Consider the following 14,105-nt stretch of genomic DNA (forward strand, 5'->3'; position numbering starts at 1 on the left):
CTAAGTAGAATCATACTGAAATGTACTTGTTATTCGAAATAAAATTTAATAATGTTTGAAAAGAACGCACAAAAAATGAATGTTAACTGAAGTAATATTTGAGGTGAGTGGCATTCCAGGTATTGGGTACCGGTTGTCCATCGAGATGCTGGAGGCGATATGCACCGTTCGACAGGTCTTCTATGATTCGGAATGGTCCCTCCCAGTTGGCTGCGAGCTTGCCGTGTGCTCGGTCCTTTCTGGCCTCTCCTCGCTTTCGCCATACCAGATCGCCAGCTTTGAAGGCTCTGGGTTTGACCTTGGTGTTGTAACGGCGAGATAGCATTCGCTTCTGTGCCTCTGCACGTATGGTGGCGATCTCTCGACGTTCAGGAAGGATATCAAGATTCAGCCGCAACTGTTCCTCATTCAGTGACATATCAGTGATGTCGCGTCTTAAGGAAGGCTCGCCAACTTCGACGGGTAGCATGGCATCGGTGCCGTAAGTCAGGTTGAATGGCGTGTCACCAGTAGATTCGTGAGGAGTGCATCTATATGCCCACAGAACTTCTGGCAGTTCCTCCACCCATAACCCTTTGGCGTCCCCGAGTCGCTTCTTTAGTTCTGTCAGTACGGCTTTGTTGGCGGCCTCCGCTTGGCCGTTTGTTTGGGGATGCTCGACGGATGAGGTGACATGTTTGATGCCCAAATTGCTAAGGAAATCTTCTAACTTGCGCTCGATGAATTGTCGACCGTTGTCAGTAATGATCTTGTGAGGGAGACCGAATCGACAGATGAGATGCCAAATAAATTTCTGCACTCGTTGGGCACTGATAGTAGACAACGGCTCGGCCTCTATCCATTTCGTGAAGTAATCGACTGCCACGAGTAGAAACTTGTTTTGGGCCTTAGCGATCGGTAGTGGTCCAAGTATGTCGAGACCCCACTGAGCGAATGGCCAAGGAGAGACAATGTTGTGCAAATCTTCGGGAGGCGCGCGGATGTCGTGACCATGGGCCTGACAGGAGATACATTTCTTGACAAATGTTTCGCAATCGCGGTCTAGTGTAGGCCAGTAATATCCGGCGCGGAGTACACGCGCTCTTAGTGCTCTCTTGCCCGAGTGAAATCCGCATATCCCGGTGTGCAACTCGCGCAGTACATAGTCGGCTTCGTCCTCTGATAAGCATTTCAACAGAGGAGTGCTATGGCCGCGACGGTATAGGTCGTCACCTATACATACAAAACGTGCAATACGTTTGGAATCTGCTACCGTAATGCTATCTCCTTTATCCTGCCTCTCCATGAGAGCTTTGACGTTTTGTCGCCAGTCTGCCGCGGGTGTCGACACATTGGTGACGAAAGCTTCCACCACAGGACGGTCGACCGTCATTCTAATGATGGAAGACAACTGTGCTCGCTCTTTAGAGTGAGTTAACTTAGATAAAAGATCTGCTCTTGTATTTTGCTCTCTAGGTACATGAGTGACGCTAACCTTGACGAATTGTTGAAGTAAGGTTTGGACTTTGTGGAAATAGCGCAGAAGTTGATTATCCTTGACTTGATAGGTTCCGTCCACGTGGCTGACTACTAACTTTGAATCCATCCGACACTCTAAATGATCAATTGAGAATTCTCTGGCCAAGGATAGGCCGGCAATCAAGGCTTCATATTCGGCCTGGTTATTGCTAGTTGGAAATTTGAATATGATGGCTTGCTCTATGACCAAACCATCAGGGCCTTCTAGTACGATCCCAGCTCCTCCTCCCCTTTTGTCGGAGGAACCATCTACACTGAGTAGCCACGGGGTAGGGGAGTCCTCAGATGTATGTATTAACTCAGCTGTGAAGTCGGCCAAATGTTGACCCTTGACGGATCCTCGGGGCTCGTAACGGAGTCCGAACTCGGACAGTTCCACGGACCAGGCGACCATCCGCCCTGCCAAGTCTGGTTTACGGAGGATCTTGGCTACGGGGTGATCTGTGCGGACTACTACTTGATGGCTCTGGAAATATGGTCGAAGTCGACGAGAAGCTGTGATGAGGGCTAAGGCAAGTTTCTCAATTCGGGAATATCGCTCCTCAGCCCCTTGTAATGTACGACTGATGAAATATATCAATTTAAGGGAGGGCGCTTCCTGTATTAAGGCGGCACTAACAGCATGCTGTGAAGCTGCAATATACAGCTGCAAGTCGGACCCATCGTCTGGTCGGGCCATAATGGGAGGACTCGTTAGGATGTGTTTGACAGTGTTGAATGCTGTCTCACAAGCGTCGTCCCAGTGTTGAGTGGTACCCTTTTTCAAATTCCGCAGGATGGGCTTGATGTGCTCAGCTAGCTTTGGAATGAATCGAGATAGGGCGGTGAGTCGACCTACCAGACGTTGGACCTCCCTTAAGGTTTTTGGAGCAGGCATGTCGAGGACTGCTTTGCACTTGTCCGGATTAGCTTCAATACCTCGACGTGTAAGCATGAAGCCTAAGAACTTTCCTGCGGGGACGCCAAAAGTACACTTGGAAGGATTGAGGCGCATGCTATACCGTCGGAGTTGGCCAAAAACTTCTTTCAAATCTTGCAGGTGTTGCTCCATGGAATTGCTCCGAATAACCATGTCATCGACATATACGTCCATGCATCGTCCTATCTGATGATGGAAGACTTTGTCCATGAGGCGTTGGTAAGTGGCCCCGGCATTCTTCAACCCAAACGGCATTACTTCATAGCAGTAATTAGCGCGTTCGGTGATGAAGGCTGTCTTGTCTTGATCGGGCTTGTACATTGGGATCTGGTTGTATCCTGAGTAAGCGTCGAGAAAACTCAATACGACATGACCCGAGGCTCCGTCGACCAGGCGATCGATGCTGGGCAGGGGATACGAGTCTTTGGGACAAGCTTTGTTAAGATCAGTGAAGTCGACACACATTCTCCACTGACCGTTGGATTTTTTGACCATAACTACGTTCGACAACCACGTAGTGTACGTTAGTTCTCTGATGAACTGGGCGTTCATCAACTTCTCGACCTCAACCTGGACAGCCCGGCGTTTTTCTTCTCCGAACCTTCGTTTCTTCTGGGCGACCGGTCGAGCCTCCCGGAAGATCGACAATTTGTGCGCCATAACCCCTGGATGGATTCCTGGCATGTCGGCGGCCGTCCATGCAAATAAATCTGCATTATGTCGTAGTATATTGCTTAAATCGTGTTCTTCGCTTGATGTGAGGTCGCCACCAATGTTGGTGGATTTAGACGCGTCAGTGGTAAGGGATAAGAGTTTGACTTCGCCTTGTGGATGAAGACGCTCGTCTGCATCGGTCCGGGGGTCTAAGTCGATTGCAGCTGTCTCGGCTCCTTTCGCCCTTCTAGGTGGAACGAAGGGGGTGACTTTTAGCCCGGCCACATAACACTGTCGGGCTGTTCGTTGATCTGCCCGCACGGTGCAAATGGTACCATGCTCTGTCGGGAACTTCATGGTGAGGTGGGGAGTGGAGACAATTGCCCCAAATGCATTTAGGCAGGGTCGTCCTAGCAGGGCATTGTACGACGCATTTGCTTCGACCAGCAGGAATCGAACTCTAAGCTCAGGTGCCTCTCGACTTGTTCCGAGCCGAGTGCGCAGGTCAAGGTATCCCCTTGTGTCTACTCTTTCTCCAGAGAATCCTACAATTTGTTCGTTAAACGGGGCTATGAGATCCTCCGACAGGTCCATTTTCTGAAAGGTGGACCAATACAGAATATTGACCGAGCTTCCCTGATCGACGAGGACTTTGCTGACATCATATCGAGCTATGTTAGCTGTGATGACCATAGGATCATCATGATCAGGGTCGGGCGCGTGGAAGTCCGCCTGCGTGAAAGTAATGTCAGGAATCGACCTAGATTGTCGTTCGACCATATGAACGGACTTCAACTGTCTTAAATGTCGCTTCCTTGCTGAAGCTGACACACCTCCTCCTGCGAAGCCGCCAGATATGGTATCAATGCGGCCTCGGACTGAGCGTTCTCTATCCGTCCGTCTAGGCGGACTGCGCGTTCGACGGCGGTGTCGATCCTCTCTAGGGGGTGATCGCTGGGGGCTTCGTCTAGGAGGATCTCTTCGGTGAGGTGTTGCGGCTCTTGTGGAAATTCTATCCTTGACATAATTCTGGAGATATCCTGCCCGGATGAGTCGTTCTAGTTCGTCTTTCACCATGTTGCATTCTTCCGTGTCGTGTCCATGGTTCATATGGAACCGGCAGGTTTTACTATTATCCGCGTTCTTTGGGGTAGCCTTTCGCCGTACGGTTAAGAGTTCGGCGTGCAAGGCCTCTTCGAGCACTCTTGCTCTCGGGGCATTGAGGGTCGTGTAATGATCATATTTGGACGTCCACCCCGACTCTTTTCGGGGTGCGCGATCTGACTTGTAGTCGTTTGTCGATCGCTTGGTCGGTTTCTTTGCCTCATGGTTGGAAGTATCCGGTTGCTGTTTTCTCCTAGAGTTCCGGAGATCCTCGATGCGGATGAATTTAGCAATTGTGGATTGCAGTTCCTCCATAGTTGCCGGAGGGTCAGCGTACAATTGTTCCGCAAAGTACCCTGGTCTCAAACATGACGGCAGGTTGTTGATGATAAATGTGTGACTGATATCTTTCACGCGTCGGGCTGTTTCAGTGTACCGTTGCATGAAAGCTTTCAAGGATTCGTCCTTTTCTTGCTTGGTGTGCACAAGTTCTGCCGCAGTCATCGCCGGTTTCTTATTGGTCGCGTACTGCTTTCTGAAGAGGGATTCGATTGTAGCGAAACAATCTACGGAATGACGTGGAAGAGTGTGGAACCACTCCAAGGCCTCGTCCTTAAGGGATAAGGAGAAGGCTCTGCAAATGACAGGGTCACTATCTGTGTAGAACGCCATGGCGTCTATAAAGTTGCGCAGGTGATTGTCGGGATCGGCGGAGCCGTCGTAGCGTTCTAACACTGGGGGAGGTTTATCTGGCATGGGCGCTTGCATGATGGCTTCCGTGAACGGAAGTAAGTTGGTGAGGCGTATGGAAGTAGGCCCTTTCTTATCCCCGCCAAAAGGATCAGATGGTCCCCCATGGTGACTCTCTTCATTATTATTCTGTCTGTTCGAGGCAGACAATTCTGGCGGTGGGCGTTGCGCCCTCAGTGCTGCCAGCTCCTCTGCCTGTTTGCGTTGGATTTCTTGCTGTTCCTTTATGGTTTGTTCTTGTGCTTCTATCTGCGCCTGCAGCTGCTTGATCAAATCCTCCATTGTTCTGGTGGTCGTTGTTGGGATTGTAAATCTGGGCCCCACGGTGGGCGCCAAAATGTTTCAGTACAGATATGGAGACCGAAATACAAACCAAATAAGACCAGAATGCTCCTCCTTGTGATCTCGCTGATGATGCTTCCTCTCTCTTTCTACACTCTATCCTTGGAATACGGTGGGCTGGGTACCTGCAAAGGCACTCCGACGCTCAAGTCAACAGGGGTGTTGTTAGAATAAGAAAATCTTTCCTAATTTTCTCTTAGGGAAAAACGTACCTTTTTTCTGGTATGCTGTGTGTATTTAAAGTAGTAAAATAAACCGTTTACCTGAGATCTCGGGTGGTTACTGGAGTTGGCTATCTATAAGTTATAACTGCCAGATATTTAGTCAAGTACTTCCATGATTCGCGGCGCTTGTTAGCCAATATGCGTAACTGTTTACCTGTAACCGCTAGACCGCGGTATCGCGTTCTGTATATCACTCATCCTGCGTGCCAACATAAGTGGACGACTTGTCGCACGAATGCTTCATGTCGCGACATCACTTATATGGTTGTCGAGCACCAAGTGGTTGACAACACCATATGGTCAGATGTCGTTACGAGTCGGGCACCGAGTGGTCGACAACACGTGGTCGAATGTCGTTATGAATCGCCTGGGTTATTGGTCGACCGTTGGTGGATTAGGTATCCTATAGTACAAACATGATTGAATGATTTTTTTCTTCTATTTGTAGCTTACTTGGTTTAGCCGTTAGAAATATTTTAAATTTTAATAAAAAAGAAATTGTTCCAAGTAACTTCTAAAAAATAAAAATCATTAGAGAATTAATTGTCAATAAACATAATAAAATATTATTAAGAAAATATCATTAAAATAATATATAAAAATCATTAGAGAATTACATCTCCACTTAATGAAGAAAATCAAATAATATATTAAAATCATAGATGAATAAGAAAATAAAAATCCATTTAAATTTTAGCTAGTATACCAAAAGCGAAAATCATAAAAGGTTTTAGTACTAAAATAAAATATGGTAAAAAAATTATGTATGAAAAAAACATGTCAAATAAATAATTATCACGTCAGTTTATTTTTTCACAGACACAAAAAAAAATTATATAAGTTGTTAACTATCTGTTTAAGAGATTTGATTAGAACCTATCAAGAAATAAAACTAATACGAAGGATATGTATATATTTTTTATTTTACTAAAATAAATATTTTAAAATATTTAGTAAAAAAAAGGTTTAATTGCTTCCTTTGTCCCCAGTTTGGTTGAATTGTGTCAAATTCATCCTCATTTTTAAAAAAGTTTCATTGTCGTCCTCACGTGGTGTAAAAGTTTCATTGTCGTCCTCACGTGATATAAAAGTGTCAATTGAATCCAAACATAGAAAAAATTTGTGTCAAAGTAGTCATTTTTCCTATACAATCAAGTACAGATATTCATTTTACCTTATCCAATTTAAGGCTTTTCATAGCTCCAGAGAAGTGACATATGAAAGGAAGACACAGAGATATAGGAAAAATGACTACTTTGACACAAATTTTTTCTATGTTTGGATTCAATTGACACTTTTACACCACGTGAGGACGACAATGAAACTTTTTTAAAAATGAGGATGAATTTGACACAATTCAACCAAACTGGGGACAAAGGAAGCAATTAAACCTAAAAAAAACTATATTTTACCAAAAGTTAGAATAAATAATTTATTATATTTTTATTTTTGTGATATTAATTGGATTAATATGAATCAATTTTAACTCTTTAGATTAAACTAGCTTTATTGGTTTAGATATATTGTTTTTACTTTGAAATTAAACCAAATCAATTAATTTAATTTAAGTGGTTCAATTTTGTCGGTCAATGTTTGTAATGAAAATATAACTAATAATTTATCTTTTCCCTCTAATTACGAACCCACGCAATTATAATATATTTTGTTCTTAGATTTTTTTATGTTTTCAACCTGATGATTGGATAAACCATTTAATTAACCTTCAGATTAATATAAAGTTTTGAATTTCATTATTCTTTATTCTATTTTATGTGTTAAGATCTTATTAGGTGTCTTATTATTTTGACCATATATCTATCATATAATTTATTCAGGTTTAATTCATGTCATCAGTTCTTAATGTTTGGTGTAAAAGTATTTGTGATCACGAAAAGAAAATTAATTTATTCTCTCAATTAACATTTCACAATTAATTTTGATAGACACAACATGCATAATAGATTTTGAGAAAACATTGAGATATCTACAACAGATTCACTAATGAAAATTGTTGTTTATACCTCAAAGTTTAACATTAGTTTCTTCATAACTGCTGTAATAAAAAACGGGATGACTTTTTCGTAATATTAGATCCGGTTATTGGACAAACCGATGTAATATGACGCTCGCTTATATCTATTTTACATTGGTAATTATATTGAAGCTGAGAAGTTTAAAAAAAAATTGACAAAACAAATCTATTACATTAGTTGGATGCAACAAATATTTCATACTAGACAGAAATATAGAAATATATATATATATATATATATATATATATATATATATATATATATATATATATATATATATATATGGGTTTCCTAACGCGCGTGCGTGTGTTTTTCACTTGGTATATTTTAGCAATGTGTACCGGGTTTAAGAAACCCCCCAAATCCTTACTCACCTCTCTCATTCCTCTCAACCCTTTCTCTTTTCTCTTTCTCATTCCAATCTTTTCTTTGTCATCCCTGTAGCTTCAGTTGAAAAAATCAGAAACACTTGCTGTTAAACAATCTTAAAAAAAATGATTTTATAATGAGTTTTCATCTTATAATTTTTGTCTTATCTAATTTTATCCAATTTTCACAAGCATAAAGGAATTGGTAATTGACCTGGACAAAAATCAGAAATACTCGCTGTTAAACAATTTCTTACAAAAAATGATTTTATAATGAGTTTTTATTTTATAATTTTTGTCTTATCTAATTTTATCTAATTTTCACAAGCATAATGACATCAAAGGAATTGGTAATTGGCCTGGAAAAAAAATCAGAAACACTCAGTTGTTAAACAATTTCTTACAAAAAATGACTTTATAATGAGTTTTCATTTTATAATTTTTGTCGTATATAATTTTATCTAATTTTCACAAGCATAATGACATTCGAAAAAATTGGGGTTTTTTTAGAGATAATGATTCAACAAATACAGATGATGAAATTAGAGAGGTTAGTGGTGAAATTGAAGAGATCTTGAACCTTTGCCTTGAAGGTGAATATGTCAATGACTCAACTCTTTAGAAAGGGAAAATTTTTTAAAGGCATGTGTTTCTGATTTTTTTCGATTGGGGCTACAGTAGGAATGACAGAGAAAAGGTTGGAGTGAGAGAGATGAAAGAAAAAGGATTGAGAGGAATGAGAGAGGTGAGTAAGGGTTTGGGGGGTTTCTTTTTTTTTTTCTTAAGTTTTGAGAATGAAAATTATTAAAATACCCTTAATCTTAAAACTTGAAATCCATAATATATAAGGATATTTTTGTCTACTAAAATCCGGTACACATTGCTAAAATGTACCAACTGCAGGCGTACGCGCGTTAGCAAACCTCATATATATATATATATATATATATATATATATATATATATATATATATATATATATATATATATATATATATATATATATATATATAAATACAATGTGATAACTTTTAATTAATTTTACTTTTCAACACTTTTGCATCATTTATGATCACATATAATACACTATGTTAACATATGAAAACCATAACGTATAAGTTCGAAAAACTAACGTACTTTTATAAAAATACAATCAATTTTTAAACAAAAACATCTTGTACAATCTTGTATCTTCTCACATCACATCCAAAATTCACACACTAATCATTCAATAAAATAGTTATGGTTGATAATATATATTCTACTTTTGAAATATTTATATGTTAAATTAGACGTGATGATTTTATACCTCTCATATAATCTTTTAGCAAATTATATTATAAGTCTTAATTCTACTTGACATCACATTTCAAAATCTAAGTTTTTTTATATGATAAGGAAAATTCCTTCTATTTACGAGACACAGTCATTTTTTATATCATCCCTCAAGATTATAAACACTTTCATCAACTCTCATCATCTAAATATCTTTCTTTATATAAGTCAACTAATTAGTAGAGTCAAGATAATATCTTTCGGAGTCTTTATTTAATACACAGTCTATAATCATACAACACAATATTTTCTCTTTAAAAATAACTATATTCATATTACAAAACCATTATAAGATTAGCAACTCTTACTAAATTGTGACATAAACCCTCGTTTTACTTGACTCCACATGTCTTTTAATAGATTATGGCATAAGCTCCAACTCTATTCAACCTCACATGTCTCTCAATAGATTGTGACATAAGTCTTAGCTCTACTCGACCTCACATACCTCATGCATTTTTATTTCACTATTAAAAACATATAATATTTTACAAGATATATATTTCCTCTCTCTTGCTAAGCAAGCATATAAACTCGTTTAGCAAGACAATTTTGAGAGTTTTTAATTACTAACATTTGTTCAACAACCATCATCTCTTACCTAACAAGTCACCCTTAAAGAACTATTCGTCAAATGAATGCTTGACTCGCTCAATGACCAATGTAACATCCAAAAATATTACAATATAATTTTTGATATACAATGAAATACAGTCATATTATTTATAAATATTTTATTGTTTAATATATATAGAGAATTAAAAATAAATCCATTAGATAATTAAATATTTTTTATTATTACAAATAATTATAAAATAATAATATAAATTTTAAAAAATAGTTACAATAATTACATAATAAAATAATAATAGAAATAAAATGATAGAATAATAGTTACTTGTTATAATATATTATGATTATGAATTAATAAAATAATTATAATAACTATTATTTACACATATAAGGTTTTAAATGATTTTGGAATCAATTAATTAAAAATAATAATAGTCTTACTATTAAATATAATAACATTAATAATAATAACAAACAATAATATTATAATAATAATTCAAAAATATCAGTATTAAAATTCTTTTAAATGGGTGGATTGATAGTGAGTGAAATGATATGTCTAAAAACACAAATTTTGTTAGGATAAACTCTAACTCATAAACTTTAATACTATGTCAAGAAGTGAGTTTTAAGTCTATAATTCAATCCTTACAAAACTAACTTATAAGGTACACTCATATATATACTCTAAATTGACTTTATCTTTAAGTATGATAGGACTTTAAACAATAATATATATATATATATATATATATATATATATATATATATATATAAGGATTGATATTTTTGAGTTATTATTATATATATTATTAGAAATTATTATTATTATTATCAAAAGTAATAGTAATAGTAAGAGATAAAAGAAGAAATTTATAATAGTTAAAATGATAATAATAGTAATATTAAATAATAGTGTATTAAAATAATGATAGTACATATATATATATATATATATATATATATATATATATATATATATAAAATAAACATATATGAAATAATAGTGATAAGATATTATTATTATTATTATTGATTAGAAAAAGTTGGATAAATTTATATGTGGAAGGTCTTATCTCTTCTATTTAGCAAATAAAAGAAACATTGGAATGTAAATGTACAACAAACTAGCAGAACTTGAAAATCAAACAACCAAAATAAAATTTCATCACGCTGGCTATTACATTGAGCCTTATAAATAGTGGTTTCGGGGAAAGTGAAATGAGAGAAATATAGACACTAAAAAACAAACTACAATAAAAAGATAGGAGAACAAAGAAAACACGGAAGAGTGAAACAGAGTTATATATAAGGATGTTTTGCATATGTAAGGATATTTTTCATATATAAGGATGTTTTGCATATATAAGGATATTTTTCATATGTAAGGATATTTTGCAACTTTTTATCCAACTTGAGTAAGCAGGAAGGAGACATTTATTATTTTATTATTTATTATTTGTTTAAAATTCTTTTTATTTGTATATTTATATTAAGTGAGGTGTTTATAACTTCATTTTAATTTATTTTTATCTCAAGTTACATATTAATTTCATTTATTTAATTTATATTTATCTCTAATAACACATTGGATTTATAAGGTTGGTCTAATTATAAAAGTTGTTAGGAGAATATTTATTTATCTATATTTATTTTTACTTATGCATCGATCCTATTATTTATTTAATTAATTATATTTTTTGTTTTTAAATATTTATTATTTTATTGGTCTATAGCATCAACATACGATAAGTTTTACTTACTTATATAGATTAGTCACTTCAAAATTAATTCAAATTTTTATAAAGATAAAGTTGGTGAATGTTGACCTTAATTTATCCAACAAGTGCAATAGTTATTTTGTAGTACAATAAGGTTATATCAATAAAGATTTGATTGATAAAATAATAATCTATTATCTATATGAACTGCAATAAACAATGATAAAGGTTTAATAGTTTTGAAAATAATTTTGAATAAAAAATAAAGATAAGTGATGTTATTAAGATATTGAGATTGAACTTGGCTTTTTCATTCAACTGCACTACCTTTGATTTTCTACTTTACTCTAGTGTTTTTAGAAGTACTTTTTAGTATAATTCTAAATTCATTCTTGAAGTATTAGAACTTAAGGTTATCAAACCATGTGTAATTCCTTATTTCTAGTAGAATGACTCTTGAATTAATGAACAAGACGTTTTAAACCAACTAAAGCCATAATATCTACCAAACATTAGAAATTTTGATTTGATCTAAGCTCTAAACTAGTTCCCACTACATTTAGGCTGATGAAGTGTGATGATTGATCAAGTCATCAAAGCAATAAAAACAAATCAAATAATCAACACATAAAGCAAGAATATTGAATCAAGTACAAAAAGTTAGAGAAGTTACATCTAATCCCAACAAAAAAGAGTTTAGTTGCTCATAATGATGTTTAAAATAAGCACAAGAAGTTGCCTTCCTTCTCCTATGGTTCTTTTTAGGATATTACAATGTCTCTGAGAACTCTGGGACTGAACTACAAAATCAAAAAAACTAGCATACATATAATAGAGGCATGCTATGTTTTTATAGAAAATTCAAGTGTTGCTTCAACTCCCATGTTGTTGGTCAACCATGAGCTTTCCTCCTTAAGCGAATTTCCTTCATGCTTGGTGTTTCAACAATGGAACTTTCCTTTTAAGGAGGTTTTCTTTTGAGGCTTAGCTACTAATCTAGAGCTTGAGGTTCACTTGCAATGAAGGTTTCTTTATGTGTGGCTCAACACCAATTTAACTACTTAGTTGCATGAATTGTATTTGTTACCAATGAGGTGCATTAGTATTTTTAAGAGATAATGATTTTGATGATGCTGCAAGAGAAAAACTCGAAGAATGAAGTTGTAATTTATTTAAAAGCACTTTTGTAGACTGAAAATGTATTGGGAATAACTTTGAACATGTAAACACTTAGAAATTTCCTGTCTTTAGAATATCTGCGCATATAATCGATTATTTGATGTAATAATCGATTATCACGAGCCTTTTTGAAAAACCATTGCTCTAGCATATAATTGATTATTGCTTGAAATAATCGATTATCCTGGTCTGAGTGAGAATTGTCCAAGTCTCGCAGATAATCAATTATTCCTCAGAATAATCAATTATCACTCTTTTGAAAACCCTGTAACGGACTTGAATAATCGATTATCACTAGCAGTTGTATTATGTCTTTTTAAATTCTGACCAGTGGGCTATATATAGTTGTCTAAAACCCTTAGAGGGTTCATCTAAGTCATTGAGAACACAATGTGATCTGAGGAAGTTCTCAAAGTGTTAGTTCATTGCTATTGTCAAGTCTTGTGAATAGGAGAAGCTCGCGCTTTGTATGTCAAAGTTCGGAGCGGTTCTCTTCAAGTTGGCAGAGCTATTTTTCTTCCGGTTCATTTGTCGAAGGAAGATTTTCTGTTGCACTGTTCCGGTTCGTCTGTCGAAGGAAAGTGTTCGCTTGCTTGCTTCCGGTTCGTTTGTCGAAGGAAGTTTCCTTCCAGTTCGTTCGTCGAAGGAAGGTTTTATCATTCTTATTTCACTCACTATTTTGTAATCTGTAAAATTGTTTTAAGTGAAATCGTTAATCACTCTTTATAGTGATTAACAACTAGACGTAGAATCTTTTGATTCGAACCAGGATAAAAATTCTCTATGTGATTTTTTCTACTCCCTACACTCTTTACATTTTCTGCACATCAACTGTTTGATAAAACGCTTAAGAGAAAATTAAAGAAACCATTTTTTAAATTGACCGAACAATCTCTTTGCTTTTAACAATTCGTATCATACTCTGTGTTTTAATATTTCCGCTGTACAAAATCGGTATCGCTTGTTCCAACATTATTTGAATTTTACGGGGCTTAATGTTAACTTTGGGTTCAATGTCATCTTAATTTCTTCACTTTACCTGCAAAAATAGCACAAACATATTAGTTTCCATATTTTATAAATTCTCTATTTCTTATTCTGTATTTTAAGTTAGAAGGGCTTTTTTTACTAGGATTTATATCAAAATTGAATAAGATAAGTATCTAAATGATATGTAATTTTAAATAAACTATACACTTATGAGTGAATTCAAATAATTTATATTATTTTGATATGTTATGATTCTACATTATATTTGCCTCACTTTTATGTTTTATTGTTGTATATGAAAAACAAAATTCAAAAAATCTCACTTTAATTAGTTGAATATCCTAAACGTTCCAAATTCTTTCACTATGCATATTGTAGTCACTTTTCTAGGGAAT

The sequence above is a fragment of the Vigna umbellata genome, chromosome 6, assembly GCF_029865625.1.
Source record: "Vigna umbellata cultivar VRB3 chromosome 6, Vumbellata_1.0, whole genome shotgun sequence".
In the NCBI taxonomy this organism is placed as follows: domain Eukaryota; kingdom Viridiplantae; phylum Streptophyta; class Magnoliopsida; order Fabales; family Fabaceae; genus Vigna; species Vigna umbellata.